This window comes from Staurois parvus, unplaced genomic scaffold, assembly GCF_062004578.1.
Source record: "Staurois parvus isolate SC_StPar_1 unplaced genomic scaffold, SC_StPar_1.0 ptg000287l, whole genome shotgun sequence".
NCBI classification, from domain to species: Eukaryota; Metazoa; Chordata; class Amphibia; order Anura; family Ranidae; genus Staurois; species Staurois parvus.
The window spans coordinates 13,457,175-13,474,040 of NW_028318083.1; positions in this window are offsets into that span (position 1 = coordinate 13,457,175).

A 16,866-nucleotide genomic window follows, 5' to 3' on the forward strand; every position below is an offset into this window, starting at 1 on the left:
GGACTCTTTTTTTTTCTGCTGATCTAGATTAATGATAATTGGACTGTAATTGGCTGTTCAAGGCCTCACATAAACCATTTTCATCAAATGTGATAAATCTGTTTTATAAATGTAAACATGTTGCTGGTTCAAGTAATATTAGGTGGTTATTATTTTGATAATGAGTGATAATTATCATTCCATAAAGGTATGTCATGATACGGTTGTATTCAATGGAAATGTGTGGATTTGTGGCACTGATTTTTGGAACTTTTTAAATTTTGGATGTTACTTTCCAGATCTTCATTTAGCCTTTTTATGTCAGAGCCATGTTTGTGATTTTTGCACACACTTTGAGCCTGAAGGTTAGGTAAACCCCCCAAAGCTACATGTATTTTCAGAGAGCAAAGACGCTGGAAAATAAAATGTTGGTAGATGGTAGTAGTTTACTTATGTCAATCACATTTTCAGTAAAGGACGCACTAAAGTTAATTTTAGTGATTGCAAAAAAAAATATATGTAATTTTTTTTGCACTAATAATATATTTGCTATAGGTTATTAGTTTAGAGTTACTTCTGCCTGGCAGTACTAGGGTCATTGGTTCAAATCCCAGCCACGGCACCACCTGCCTGGAATTTGCATGTTCTCCCTGTGCCTGCATGGGGTTCCTCTGGGTACTGCGGTTTCCTTCCATGCTCCAAAGACATGCTAGCAGGTTAATTGGATTATGTCTAAATTGGCCCTAGTATGTGTATGTATGAATGTAAGTTAGGGACCTTAGATTGTACACCCCTTGAGGGTTAGGGACTGATGTGAACATACAATATATATGTAAAGTGCTGCGTAAATTGACGGCGCTATACAAGTACCTGAAATAAATATATAAATAAATAATATAGTTACCACGAATGATGGCCCTAGGATTGTTGATTATCATAAGCTATTGATTTGGAGTGTTTTTACTATCTCCTTATCATCTACCTTCCTGCTTGTGTTTGCTGACTTCCATTCCTTTTTTAAATGTGTTATAAATTTAGCCACCCCACAGTGGTAAAGACTTACTGACTTGCTTCAACCAATGGTTGAAGATACTTGATGACAGGAGATTTAAGTGTGATCTCCAGCGAACTGAAGAACACAGACAATGTCATGATCATGTATAACTGTATGTCTGGAATAAATGCAGAAACGAAGCTGACCTCATTACTGTTACTGGGTCAGAACAAGATGAGGGTATCTGGCCTGGGATCCAAAACAAATGTGCACAATGTGTCAAGCATTAGCCATAACCACCTGACCAGAGAAGTTGAATATAAAATGATTTCATGGAACTAAAGCATATTTTACATATTCCTTTTCTGTGCACGGGTTTATTTTCTATTACTCTAGAGATAACATTGTAGTGGCTAGCCCAAAAACAAGTTCAGACACTTTGACATGACCTGCCTAAGTGGTCAGAATTGTAACTCTACAGCATGACTATAATGTCAAACTTTGAGTGGCAGCTATTTGTGTTTTTTTCCAGCCAAACCTAACTTTAGTTTATTTGCATTTAAACCTCCTTTGACATTCTAAAGGACAACATGTTCAAACATACAGAACTAAACAATTAGATTATATTTTCAAAGGTTCTAAAGGAAAGTGATATTTAGAGCAAGTAAAGAATAACATTTTTTTTTCTTCTGAGTACAATTGTACTATCTCAGAAGCAAGGTCATATGAAGGAAAAAAAAACCCACGAATATAAGAAAATGGCATACTTTAAAATGGTAATTTTTCATGTCAAGTTGTCTACACATGACAGCTTAGTAGTGTCTGATTTGTTTGAATTGAACACAATTATCTGTATTTCCATGTGATACGGTAAAGAGACAATACTATCTAGTGATATATATTTGCAAAGTAGTTGTTGAGAGAGCATTTTGAATTCAGGCCACTGAAAAGCTGAAAAACTTCCATGGGTACCATGTGTCAAGGAAAGAGCACAGCAAGGTCTTAGGATAAAGCATAAACTGACAACACTGTAAATTTCCTTCTTCCATAAAAATGTTTGGGAATGTATCATTACTATGGGCTTAACTCTTTTGAATTATGGCAGTCAGAAATCTTGACAACTTCTTCTGTTATTTCACATGGTAAATATAATTATACACCTTATGGATACCATTTGTGTGGCAATGAAAAACAGTTTAGACCTGGATAGAGAAGTTATGGCCTATGCAATAACCCCATGCGCTACAGCTGAATAAAAAATATTTTTCATATCACCATCAAGAATGCTGAAGACAGTTGTATTCATCAGCACTGGAAGAATGTAATCCTCAAGGCCATAATAAATTATTTTTATTGTGCAAGATGGTGCACAACATAACAGGGGTCATTTATAACAACTGAAACAAATAATACATATAGTTGTTGCCCAGAGCAACCTCTAGAAATAATGATTGCCTTCCATTGGTTGGTAAAGCTTGTTTTTCTTTCATATGAGATTCATTATGTGTATGCTACATTTTTATTCTGACATTTCTGTTGAGGAAGAGTTGGGGTTATTTAACAAAGCAACAATCAATCTGCAAAGTGCAATAACCCTTATAAAATAGCTGAACATCTTTTATTACCATATAGTATAATCACTGGGCAGTAGACTTAGTTTACTCAGTTACTGTGTATGTGTTGTTTGTCAGACTAGTCATTATTTTAAAGCATGTGACTGATACTTCTAGCTCTCAGTGGCTGTCATTGCTAAAAAGTACAGCTGTTATGGCAAATAACCATTGTTCCAGCTTAATGAACTGAGCCTTCTGTGTGTAGATGCATTTTACACATCATTGTTTTCCATTGCACTGCCCGAAATAAGGCTGTATGAAAGTGCTAAACATCTCCAGAATGTTACATTAGCTTTAAAAACTGTAAGGCTCCATTCACATTAGAACGTCTCCAAAGTCACACGATTTCCAAGTGCAATCTTAGCGTGTGATTTTGATGTGACTTTTGGTGAGATTTGGATCCGACTTTACATTATGTGGATCAAAGTGACATCAAAAGTCACACCAAAGCAGTGCAGGCACCTTTTCAAAATTCCTGCAACTTTAACCACTTCCAGACCGGACATTTTTACCCCCTTCCTGACCAGGGCAATTTTCAGCTTTCAGCACTATCACACTTTGAATGACAATTGCGCGGTCATGCAACACTGTACCCAAATTAATTTTTTACCATTTTTTTGAGACAGATAAAGTTTTATTTTGGAGGTATTTATTCACCACTAGGATTTTAATTTTTTTTGCTATGTAAATGAAAAAGTCCAAAAATTTTGAAAAAAAGTGCTTTTTTTAAAAAATTTTGCAAATAATTAATATTTCATCATAAATCTTGGCCAAAATTTATTCCGTTATATTTTTAGTAAAACAAAAAAAATCCAAATTAGTTTATAACCAAAAATTATAATTTTTAAACATTTTTTTTTTTACATTTTTATTTTAATTTTTTATATTATTATTTTTTATTTTTATTGGGTTTTTTTTACATACTGTCACCCTAGCAGTACAGTGTCACCATGGTGACACTGTACTACTTGTGGGGGGTGATGAAGATTTTTTTTTTTTTTTTTTTTTTTTATACTGATTGCTTTTTCACCCATATAGGATGTAAAAGCAATCATTTCTCTTTCTCTCTCTCTGCATTCTTGCAATCATTGAGAAGTATTGAGTGAGCTGTGATTGGTCACAGCTTGTCACATGCTACAAGGCTGTTGTGAATAGCCTTGTACCATGTGACCTCTGTGATCATTCACAGATTTGACACGTAGTAAGCAATCATGTCACAAGTGACATCTTGCTTACTACTTTGCATGTGATTACTGATTGGCCAATCAGTGATCACATGATCGGGACCTCGTACAGAGGTCCCGTCCGACGATCGGTGTTTCACTGTGTCCGGAGTACACAGCGGGCACCGGATCGCGGTGCTGCACGCTCCCAGGGAGCGCGCACAAGCAGGATGTGGGGAGGCTGTTTATAAATGGCCACCCGACTCTGCAGTGCCACCGTCCGGCCGTTTATATAGAACGGCCGGTCCGGAAGTGGTTAAATCGCACCATTTTGAATGGGTGCCACTGAAAATAATAGGTTGTGACTTGCCATGTGACTTTGATGTCCAAAGTCGCATGACAAGTTGCACAAGTGTGAATCAAGCCTAAACATTAAAGCAAAACACAGGACCCAGATGTAAAGTTGGGTGTTCATCAGAAACATCAGGAAAGTTTTAAAGAGAAAGTGAATTCTATGCTTTTCAAGCATCATACACATGCATATGCATCATACAACCACATACTGCACATCCCACAACTATACAATGGAGGTGATTTACTAAGAAAGTAGAGTGTTCAGTTAACAAAGATAATTTTCCCTTAACTTAGTAAATAAGTTAGCCATGTTCACTTTAATCATCCAGTCTTGTTTTTTTTTAAATGCAAACAGGGGTTGATTTACTATTTTATTTATTTATTTCCGGTACTTATATAGTGCAGTCAATTTACAAATATATTACACATTTACATATACAGTATATTGTACATTCACATCAGTCCCTGCCCTCAAAGAGCTTACAATCTAAGGTCTCTAACTCGCATTCATACATACACGTACTAATACCAATTTAAACAGGAGCCAATTATCCTACTAGCTTGTTTTTGAAGTGTGGGAGAAAACTGGAGTACCCAGAGGAAACCCACTAAAGAAATAAGGACTTTTCTCTATTTCAAGCAAACTGAAAATGAGACATAAAAAAGTCCTCCCAATCTTAAATCTAAATTGTATTTAATTCCATGCAGCTTATGCAGCCTATTTATAAATCAATCTAAAATAGGTGAGCGCACAATAAACACACATAAAAAAGCTGCTGGCATAAAGGATAGAACCCCTAAATCCTCTGGCAAAATTGGTAAAACAATATGTAGATAATATTGGATAATATTGATCTGGTGAAACTAAAGAACATCCAGTAACAAGACATAAAGTGAATGGATAAAATAATTATATCCAAAGATAAGCACAAAATTATGAAATATTGCACTGAAAATATATAATGAAAAATATTGCACTATAAGTATATAATTGTAAACATTTATAGATAAAGTGCTCAAGAGTGTTCCATAATATATAATCCAGTAATTGGGTGACTGGATGAGAATAAAAACAGTGAACCAATATTAAGCACAAATAATGCACTGAAAATAGATGTAAACATTAGTAAATAAGGTTCCTAAAGTGCCAAAAAAAGTGCTCAATAATCCATAATCCAGTAGACTCGTGACTGGATGAGAATCAGACTAGTGAATGTTATCAAACTTCAAACACAGTAGTGATTCTGGTGACTGGGAAGCAGAAATATTAGGAATGACTCCAGTGCTCGTGACTTCAGATGGTGATAAATTGATATGTGCTTGCTCTTACCAGAAGTGCAAGTCATATACGCATGTAACAATGACTTCCAAACAGAACCCTGGTGGTCATCAAGGATCTGGTCAGGGGCAGAAGGGGGCTCCACTGGCACACTCAAACAGCAGGGGAAGCACTCCAAACATCCAACGGACCAATCCAGCAGAGTGGGTGATATTGATTGATGTCCAGGCATGTACCTGCTCAGTAGCAACTAACAGTTCTTGTAAAAATAATTTATTGCTCAAACAACTGGATCCTGGAGAAATCTTTACTGCAGGGATGCCTGTCGTCTTCCTGCCTTTGGATTTATGGTGCTGCAAAGTTAATTGCTTTGGATCTTGAGCAGACTTATAAGTGCTGTGAAACCTCCCTCTTAAGTTTCAATGTTCTTCAGGGGCAACGTCATGTCTGAACCATCCTAAAATTTGCTCCATTTTGTTTTATTTATTTCAGGTACTTATACAGCGATGTCAATTTACGCAGCACTTTACATATATATTGGAATATTAGAATGGAAGTAAGCAAACACAGGCAGAAAGATAGATGACAAGGAGATAGTAAAAACACTTTAAATCAATAGCTTATGATAATCAACAATTCTAGAGTCGTCATTCGTGGTTAACTCTATTATTTATTTATATATTTATGTCAGGTACTTATATAGCGCTGTCAACTTATGCAGAGCTTTTACATATATATTGTACATTCACATCAGTCCCTAACCCTCAAGGGGTGTACAATCTAAGGTCCCTAACTTACATTCATACATACACATACTGTACTAGGGCCAACGTACACAGGATCTAATTAACCTACCAGCATGTCTTTGGTGTGTGAGAGGAAACCAGAGTACCCAGAGGAAACCCATGCAGGCACAGGGAGAATGTGCAAACTCTAGGCAGGTGGTGCCATGGCTGGGATTTGAACCAATGACCACAAGTACTGCCAGGTGGATGTGCTAACCATTTAGCCACTGTGCTACCCATATACACTTCCATTTTCCTGGAGCTGGTGAAAGGGGTCAGAGAGAAGGATGTTTGAGGAGAAATATCAGGATTTGAGTAGTGTGGTAAGGCCTACTGACAATAAAGAGAAGGTTCTCATGTTTCTGGCTCAGGTGGGAGAGTATTTCCCAAAAGAAAACTACAAATAGTGCTTGAGTCCAATATTGAACTGTCAAGTCTGAAGTGCCATCTGATCCTGGAGTGCAAAATTTACTGGCTTAAGTGGTTCAGGTGCAGCTTGAGATGAATAAGACAATGATGCAAGTGATGAAAATCTATATGGGTTTCAACAGGTCCAAGTGGGGATGCAGAAATTCATCACATTGCTGAGGGCTATGGTTGCTCTGGCTACAGAATGGAAGGCATCAAGGAAAAGCTGGGTACTACATTTCCACCATATGGAAAGAGCTCCCACCTCACTGACAACAACCTCCTCGATCCCCTACAGTCTGGCTTCCGTCCCCTACACTCCACCGAAACCGCCCTACTCAAAATGACTAATGACCTGCTAACCGCCAAAGCTAATGGCCACTACTCAGTCCTCCTACTCCTCGACCTTTCCGCGGCCTTCGACACAGTTGACCACCCCCTCCTCCTTAATAAACTACACTCCCTCAATGACACGCAAATTTACCTCTCCACCCCTCACCTCACCCCTTCAGTCTCCGCCTGTATCACCCGCCTACTGAATGACATATCAGACTGGATGTCGCTCCATTTCCTCAAATTGAACTTTTCCAAAACCGAGCTCCAAATTTTCCCCCCAGCCTGCACCCCCCCATCCTCTCCATCACAACCAACAACGCCACCATCAGTCCCACCCCGCAAGCCAAAGTCCTAGGTGTCACTCTAGACTCAAAACTGTCCTTCCAACCCCATGTCCAATCGCTGGCAAACTCATGCAGGCTCCACCTCCGCAACATCTCCAAAATACGTATGTTCCTAACCCCAGACACTACTAAACAACTCGTTCACTCTCTCATTATCTCACATCTGGACTACTGCAGCTCCCTTCTCACCGGCCTACCCCAACACAGGCTATTCCCGCTTCAGTCTATCCTGAACTCAGCGGCCAGACTCATCCACCTTACCAACCGCTCCGCTTCTGCCACCCCCCTCTGCCAATCCCTCCACTGGCTTCCGATTGCCCAACGCATTAAATTCAAAATACTACACTGACATACAAAGCTATCCATAACACTGCCCCAAACTACCTCACCGACCTGATACCCAAATACCACCCAACCCGTACTCTTCGCTCCTCACAAGACCTCCTATTTTCTAGCTCCCTGGTCCCCTCCTCCCACGCCCAACTGTAGGAGTTCTCCAGGACTTCCCCCATCCTCTGGAACTCACTACCCCAAACCATCAGACTGTCATCTACCCTCCTCACCTTTAGGCGCACCCTGAAAACCCATCTCTTCAGGGAAGCCTACCCCATCCTCACTTAACAGCTGATCTCCTCCAATGGGTATCTCCCATTCAAATTAACATTTGACCCTTCAGTTGTCAGACAGTCAGAAGCAGTAAGCACTCAAGGTGTTTGCAAAATAGCTTGATCCCTCAACAAGCTAATGAAGTTTGGCGAAGAAGAGCATGGCTCAAAGTTGATACAGGGGGAGTGATCTAATCAGTGTGAGCAGCCCTTTCACAAAGTAAAGAGGGGTTTGACCTATGTTTATGTCGTGGCCTATGCTGACCCAGGTTTGCCTAACAAACTAAATGCCAATACCAGCAGAGAGGGAGGAAGTGGGGTGTTATATCAAGAACACAATAGACACCTGAGACCTGTCACTTATGTATGTGAGCCAGAACCTAATCCCTGCTGAGAAGAACTAGCCCACTCAAAAGCTATAATACCTATCCTTGAAGTTAGCAGTGTTGGATAAGATGAAGGACTATTTATTTGGTGTAGAGTTTGAGGTCAATAACCAGCTCAAACACATTGTACCTACTTACAATTGCCATGCTGAATTATGCAGGCATCAGTAGTTAGCCACTCTGTGTGGGTTTCACTTCAGCTTGGAATATTGACCAGAAGTAGTAACTGAGATGCTGACATCTTGTAGAGAAGACCCTACAACCATGAAGCCTCTGCGGAGGAATGTACTCAAAATAGAGAGATATAGAGGCATCTATAAGTGTAGACTGTAAACAGAGTTATTGGTAAAAACAGGGTTAAAACCACTCACATTTTGTAAGAATAAAAGCAGGCACATCACTATAGTTCATGATCCGTGTGAATAAGAGTCAGGAGCTCTCGCTGTAGACGCTGCAGCTGCCACTCTGCTGGATCCCAGGCTGGCTGGATGGTGAAGAAGACCAGATTCAGGGCTGAAAAGCTAGATGGAACGCAATGCAGAGCACAATGACATCACCGGATATTATTACGATGCGTTTCGGAGCACGCGCACAATAAAGGAAAAGATTGAGCACAGTACTTTGTCAAGCTAAGGTCTAGGGCTGATTGTGTGTGTTTATAGTGGCTAAAATGTAAATTGGTGCCACCGCTTGTCAATACTTAAAATTGCACTTGGGATATATACAAATATGAAGGAAATGAGAAAAATTATTCTTATTGGGCAATGGGGATACATGATATGTGAAACAATAAAAACTACTACAATAGATCAATAACAACATATAAGAAAATCACAACATAATACATAATAAATAATAATGAACCCACATGATAATAATGTTGACTTGATTTACGACATAATGAGAATATATAAAACAAGGCTGAAAGCAAAAATATAAGCTCTATAAATATTATTATATATACACAAACATGTGTATATGTGAATAAACTGCATGGAAAATGGAAGTATCTAAAAGCTATATACCTTAAAGAAATGGGTGGAATGTATAAATTACTCAAAGGTTATGTAGTGTAAATACTCGCTTTTTGTGTTCTATATAAGATATGTGGGAATAAATATTATTAAATAACATGTATATGGGAAAATTATTAATATCATGACAAGATATGTAAAAAAGATGTTAAAGTAATTTTGAGGTAACTGGGAATTAGTCCAATGGGGGAAAACTATATAAGAGGATCTATATACAGTATATAAATAGAACTACTAGTCATGATATTGGTTTAACCAGGGGGTGAGCAATGCTGTATTGTCTACTTATGATGCAAGACTGGCATGACAGATACTTATGATGATGCCACCCACCAGCTCCCAGAATAATGTCTACCCAACCAACCAAAAGAAAAAAGGGGAAGAGGAGAATAATTATTTGAAAAGAAAAAATTATACATGAATGGGTTATATGGAATTATAGTATAGTGGAAACTTCCAACTCTTCAATAAGGCCTCCGGGTGATAGGGTAGCTAATGTGTAGATCCAGTATGTTTCCCTTTCGCACAGCTTATGAAATCGCTCTTCAAGAAGACACCTGGATAATTGTTTAATGATCCAGACTTCTAGACCCTTGGTGGATTTTTGATGCTAGTTGACAGAATGACAAGGGAAACTGTACTTGCCTATCCCTTCTTCCACCAGTCGATGATGTTCGCCAAATCGTTTTTTTAAAGGGCAGATGGTGCGGCCTATGTATAAGAGTTTACAGGGACAAGAAGGCCATAGATTACAAAGTCTGAAGAACAGTTGTAAAATTCCTCCAGTTTAACTGTTTTGCCTTTAGCAGTAAATTCTTTTTTACAATGTTGAATGAAAGGACAAGTTTTGCACAATGCTTTTTTGCACTGATACATGCCAAAAATTAGTATAAGGTATGCTAATGAGCAAGGTGCAGTATGGTTGATTTTACTTTGCTTGGAGCAATTTTCTTTTTTAAATTTGGGGCCCTCCTATATGTTACTTGAGGTTTGTTAGGAAAAAGAAGTTGTAAGTGTGGGTCTTTTAATAATATATTGCAATGTCTTTGGATGATTCGAATCATTTTTTTTGTATTGATGGTGGAATCTGGTTATGAATCTAGTGGATTGATCAAAATTATCTCTATCTGCACGCTTAGGTTCACCCTCTAAATAGGAAGTGTAAGCTTTTTGAATTAAGGATTCTGGATAGCCCTTTTTCAAAAGTTTATCTTTTAGAATAGAGCTTTGCTCAATGTAATCTGAGATTGTTGAGTGGTTTTGCCTGAGGCGGTAGAATTGCCCTTTAAGAATGTTATTAGTCCATTTCGGGTAATGACAGCTACTATAATGTAAAAGAGAATTGCCTGCTGTAGGTTTGTTGTAATATTTTGCCTGGATAGTATTATTTTCCTGATATAGAGAAGAAACTAAACCCTAGTAGGAGAAAGTAATGCGGCTTTTAAGGTACCATACCATTATGGGTATAAAGATGCATAATCATAACCTGATGTACATGAAGTGATTGGATACAAAGGGAGATTTTCTGAGCACCGGGGAGGAAGCCACCAGTTCGAGAATACCTCAGATCAAATTGGGTACAAAACGCCAAGCAGTTGTTTGTTCCAGATGAAAAAAGTATAGTGACCAACTGTTATAGGTTGGTGAATAAACACCCGTCTTGGTTGCTCCTGAGCAGTGAAGAGGCAGAATTGTTAAGAAGGTTAAAAGCAGACAAAAAAAGGGAAAAATTTGCCCAAACAGATGCCCAGTGTAGTCCTTGATAAAATTTGAGATCTAAAAAGGCGAGTTTAGCTGTATCTAATACATAGGAGTATTGCAGAACTCTGCAAAATTTATGACTAAATTGGTAGGGCTTCCCCAGATGATTATAATGTCATCTATCTATCACCCAAAAAAAATTAGGTACTTAGCAAAAGGATTATTGTCCCATACGTATTTGAATTTCCATAGACCCATAGCAAGATTGGCGTGCGATGGCACAAAACTTGCGCACATCGTAGTCCCTTGGATTTGCAGGAAGAACTCATTATTGACGTTAAAAATTGTGTGTTAGAAAAATTCTGTAGCCTCCAGAATGAAATTTGCCTGTCTCTTAATAATGTAAGGATCAGTGGATAAGAAGTGATTGAGAGCTGAAAGACCAAATTGATGGGGAATGGAGGTATAGAGTGACGTGTAGGGACAGCCAAGCATAGTTCGATTTCCATTTGTAAGGTTTTAACAGTTCTAATAAATGAGTACTGTCCCTTATGTATGATTGTAGGTCCGGGTCCAATGGTTGAAGAATTTGGTCAATGTATAGTGAAAAACCAGCGGTTATGCTATCCATTAATGGGTCTGTTAGGGGTTTTTTTTGGTCCTTGTGAATCTTTGGTATGTGATAGAAATAAGGGATACGGTAAAAGTCTCTACATAAAAAGCAGCTTTTGTCCATTTTTCTGATACCATTATTTAAAGCATGATTTACCAAGGAATCAGCTACAATTTTATATTTGGGAAGTGGATATTTTTTAAGTTTGACAGAGGTAGATGTATCTGAGAGTAATCTGTAGGCCTCCTTAATATAATCCTTTTTATTTGCATAACTAATGTACCAGCATGACCTTTGTCTGCAGTCTTTATGATGATTCTATTGTTGTCCGTAAGATTCCTAAGTGCTTTACTTTCAGTTGGGGTGAGGTGGCCTAAATTACCCAATTTGGGAGGGGGATGTTGGCACAGTTTTAGAAGATCTGAATAGGAATGGACTCAGCTGACACCAGAAGGAATACAAGCTCTGTGTCAGCTGGTCAGACATTTAGTCATGGACTGACAGGAAGTCAGAGATGCAACAGTTGCAAGTATTCCCAAGCCCTAATGCAACCTCACTCAGGCAAGAAGTAAAAGACTGCCTACTCTCACCAATAAAGACCAAGCATATGATCTTTTTTCTGATTTTGGAAGCCTTAGAGAGTGCTCACCTTTGGGTAATGGACTCATCAAAGGAGGCCCAACTTGTCTATAAAGAGTAGAATTGGTTGCAGCTTTGTGACAAGGTAGTTTACTAAAGCGGTCCCTTTGGACAATCCCAAAGACAAGTCTCAACTGTTACTTTCTGAGAAGCATAAAAAAACAGTGTTGGTCACTTTGTAGGATGACCATAGTCACCTGGGAATGGAGGAGGCCTAAATTAGTGAAAGACATGTTTTTACATAGTTACAAAATTGCATAGTCAATCTGAAAAAAAAGACACAGGCCCATCTAGTTCAACCAAAAGAAAAAAAAAACAAAATATAAAAAAATACTCTACACTGGACCATCTCCAAAGTCAAGGACTCATGAAATTGGTGTTCATTGACTTTTGGAGTTGAGTTTGGAGCCCGAAATGAGTGAACACGGAAATGTCTTGGTGGTGACACTCCACTTCACCCACTAAGCCCAGGCTTTCTCAACAAAAAAACAAAAAGCTTCAACAGTAACCAAATTACTGGCAGAGGAGTTCTTTGCTTATCATGGCCTAGGCCAATAATACATTCCGATCAAGGCGGAGACTTTGAAAGCAGACTCATTAGATAGTTGTTAGAACTGGTTGGGGTTCAGTTGTCCAGTATAAACCCCCTATTATCTACAAAGGATCTATAAACTTAGAGATTCATCCTCACTCTCCTTGGGGGACTCTGGGGACAGCTGAAAAGACACAGCATTGCAGTAAGAGCATCTCTGCAGTTTTGCATGCACATACTGTACCAGTACTGAGAATAACACTACTGGTTATTTCTACATGCTCAATGTTTGGGAAAGAGGCCGAGCTGCAGGTGAACTTAGCTTCCAACACCACATAGAGGGATGTCTGTAACATTCCACAGAGGGTATGTGGATCATCTCAGAAACAATTGGATGACTGTGTATGAAAAGGCCCAGACTGAAAGAGATTCTGGAAGTCTGCAGAACAAGACAAACTGAGAACAGGAGTTCAAGATTTATAACCTGTGATTGAGTATTAATGAGGCATTTGGGTATCCCTAGAAAGCATAAGCTGGCTGACAGGTGGAGTTCCCATCCCTTCATCTTCTGCAAGAAATTGTCTGGATTGCTGGTGTATCAGTGTCAGGGATCTCTGGTTTCTCCCCGACGCACAGGTCTGCGCATGCGTGGGGGTCTAATGCGAACAAACATATGGGCGCTAGGACATAGGCGCCCGCGGCAACAATCACGGCCGTGCATGCGCACTCGGGCACACGGGCGCGCCTGGCACCAATGACAGCGCAGGGCGCACTATTTAAACCAACTCTTGCATGCTCAAGTTACCGTATGGTCTTGTTCCTGCTGGTTCCCTGTTATCCTGTTTCCTTGTGAGAGTATCCTGTTGCCGACCCAGCCTGACCCTGATTGCTGTTGACCGTCTCCTGCCCTGACCCCTGGCTCGTATTACTATTCTTTTGCCTATTCCTGATTATCTGACCTCCTGCTGCTGAACCTGGCCTGTGACCTGACCATTCTCTGCCTGCTGCTCTGTACTGTTCCGACTCCACTGTTAGCGACCCGGCCTGTCTGACTTCGCTACTGCTTCACAGTGTGTTCCGTCCATCCATCCTGCACAGATCCATCCGTTGCTGTCTGGGCCTGCTCTTCCTCTTCACATCAGGCTCTCATCCTGCTATGTGCCACTGGCGGTTCCTTCTACTACAGATGGGTGTACCCAGGGGCCGCGACCGGGTCTCAGTCTGCTCCAAGTCCATCCCTACCATCAGAGGCTCTGGTGAACAAGCAAATTGGGGCTTAGACTCCGCACCCTGGGGATATCCGGTCTGTGGAGCTCTAGAGCTACTGTCAGTAGGTACCTGACAATCAGATTCACCAACAGGGAAAGATGAGACCCTTGAAAGTTTGGCATCAGAACCATTTTCTGCCCCTGAGTGAGGCTGTTTTGGGTGCCCCAGTAAACTGAGTGATTCCCGATTGCTGCATGCCTGTCAACACATGAAGTTCAGGTGTCGAATCTGAACCCAATTAAAGTCAATGGGAGTCGAATGTTATAATAGGCATTTTCCAGGCTAATAGGCAAGGGATTATAAAACAAATGGCATGGTGATCTGGAGAACATGTACCAAAGCTTGAAACTTTTTTAATTCTGTTTCGCATGGAGCAGAAATTTTAATAATGCTTAAAGAGCAACATTAAAAATTTACATTTATTTCATATAGCATGGTTGAAGGATGCCCATAACGTCCTTGTAAAATAGTGAATTTTCACAATGTATACAACCTATTACAGCAAAAGTGACATTTATACAGAAAAAAAATCTGTTTAATTTGCTGGTAAATGACAGCTCCTAGCTGCTTTATTCAGTTTGTAAACAAAGTGGCTGGGGATTCCCTTCATTTCTACCAGACCCTTATCCAACATGAGTGTCTGGCATAGATGTTAATGGGAGATCCCACACAAAAAGTTGTGGGGGTTTTCTTTAAAGTCAAATATATTTTTATTGATTTTTCAAAATATCAAAACGGTACAAAATTAGAGCATTATATTGTAAAATAATATAGAAAACAGAAAAAAGGATGTACAACATAATCCTATAAGGATACGTCATGTGGCTATACTACAAAATCTGGGTCTGACCTGAACAAGTGTAGACAATTGTAGGCAATAGGAGTGTTGAAGTAGTTGTCCCACATGAGGCACCTATGTGGGGAAGGGGCCAAGGCCCAAGACCCCAAAATTCACATTCACAGAAATACAATCACGTCCCACTAAAAGGACCAAAGAGTAAAAACAGGAAAAGGAGACAGAAGAGAAAAAAAGGAAAAGAAAAAGGGGGAAGGAAAAGAGGTGTGGAATTCAGGAGGGACCCGGCCCAGGAATGAAAAGGAGGTGAGGAGAGACATGACCCCTACAAGAGGGGAACCCATCTCATGATAAGATGGGAGAATCATTAACAACTCCCTAATGTGTGGTCACTCAACTGCCGGGAAATGAAAGCAGGATCTGACAACCCGGGAGAGAAACATAATGCTTAAAAGCATCTGATGATGAAAAGTGCATACAAATATACCAGAGTGAGGTGAATTTGGGAAAGTTATCCGCATCTATGGCAATGGTTTCTTCTATACACATTTATATAATTTAGGGTAGCCACTCAGTGGGTGAGAGGGGGGAAGACAGGTGATTTCCAGAAGTGGGCCGCCGAAAGAAAAAAGCATAAAAGGTTATTTTTTTGAGAGGCTGCCGAATCAGGCAAAATAGAGAGAAGAACTATTTCCGGGGAAGGCCTTAGGGAATCATCATACATTTTGTTGCATATATCAAAAATGGATTGCCAAAAATTACGTATCTTGGAGCACTCCCACCATATGTATATATAAGAACCCATCTCTTTTTTGCATCGCCAGCACATGTTAGAAGTAGAAGGAAAAGCTTTATGCAGCATGACAGGGTCCCTATACCAGTGAGATATAATTTTGAAGATTTTTCTGTGCATAACAGAATATAGAAGATTTATGTGTAAACAAAAACGCAGTATGACATTGTGCGGCAGAGACTGCATATCCCAACTCAGTTCACCAGGACTTGGTATATGATGGCAATGTGTCATGGAGGATTTATAGGGACAACTTGTATATTGTGGAAAGCACATGTCTTGGAGATGTCAAAGATTTTCTTACACGAGGAGATCAGATGAGTCCTATTTAACCAGTCCCCTTGTGAGGTCCACGGCATATTAGGAGTCACTGGAAGGCTCGACAGCGGGTGAATGAAAGTATGTGCCATGGGTCATGAACAGCAAAGAAACGGTCCGAGTTGAGAACTGCCCACTCCTTAAGGACAGGCCAGATTATCAAACAAGGAGGTGAGAGGCGATGGATCAGAAGAGAAAGTATGTATGAATTTGGAGCCGTACCAGAGATTGAGGGTAGCTAAAGTTAAAGGTGATGCATTCTGAAGCCTGGAAAGGTCCTTACTGTATCTCCATGGGAGGGCTCAGAGATCTATGGAGGACAGATCTTGTTCCACCATAGTCAGGGGTGGACTGACCATTTGGAAACTGCCCGAGGGCCCGGGGTCAGTAGGGGGCCCCATGAGATGCCCCTGGTACCTTTTTCATAGGCTTTTTTGAGTTTGGGCAAGGACACAGGGGCCCCATGATCCCCTATTGCCCGGGGGCCCAATGAGTTGTCAGTCCGCCCCTGACCATAGTAGAAGCTTTTTTTAACGCATGAGGGAGCCAGTCTAGTATGCGGGTTAGGAGGGCGGCACTGTGGTACAATTCAAAATCTGGAAGGCCCACTCCTTCTTGAAGTTTGGCATATGTAAGGAGCTTGTGTCTTAGTCTGGGATAACCATTATGCCACACAAAGAGAATGGAGAGAGTTCTAAGAGTGCAGAAACAAGATTTAAGTGGAGTAATAGGGACCGTTTGAAACATGTAGGAGTTTGGGCAAAATATCCATTTTGAGAGTATTGATTCGATCAAACTATGGAATTCCAGGCCTCTAGATCCTTACGGATTTTAGTAGTGGTCTGTAATTTAGGACATAGAGGTCGGAGAGATTAGAAGCAATCGTGCCACCTAAATAAGATATGCCCCTGGACTGCCACTGAAA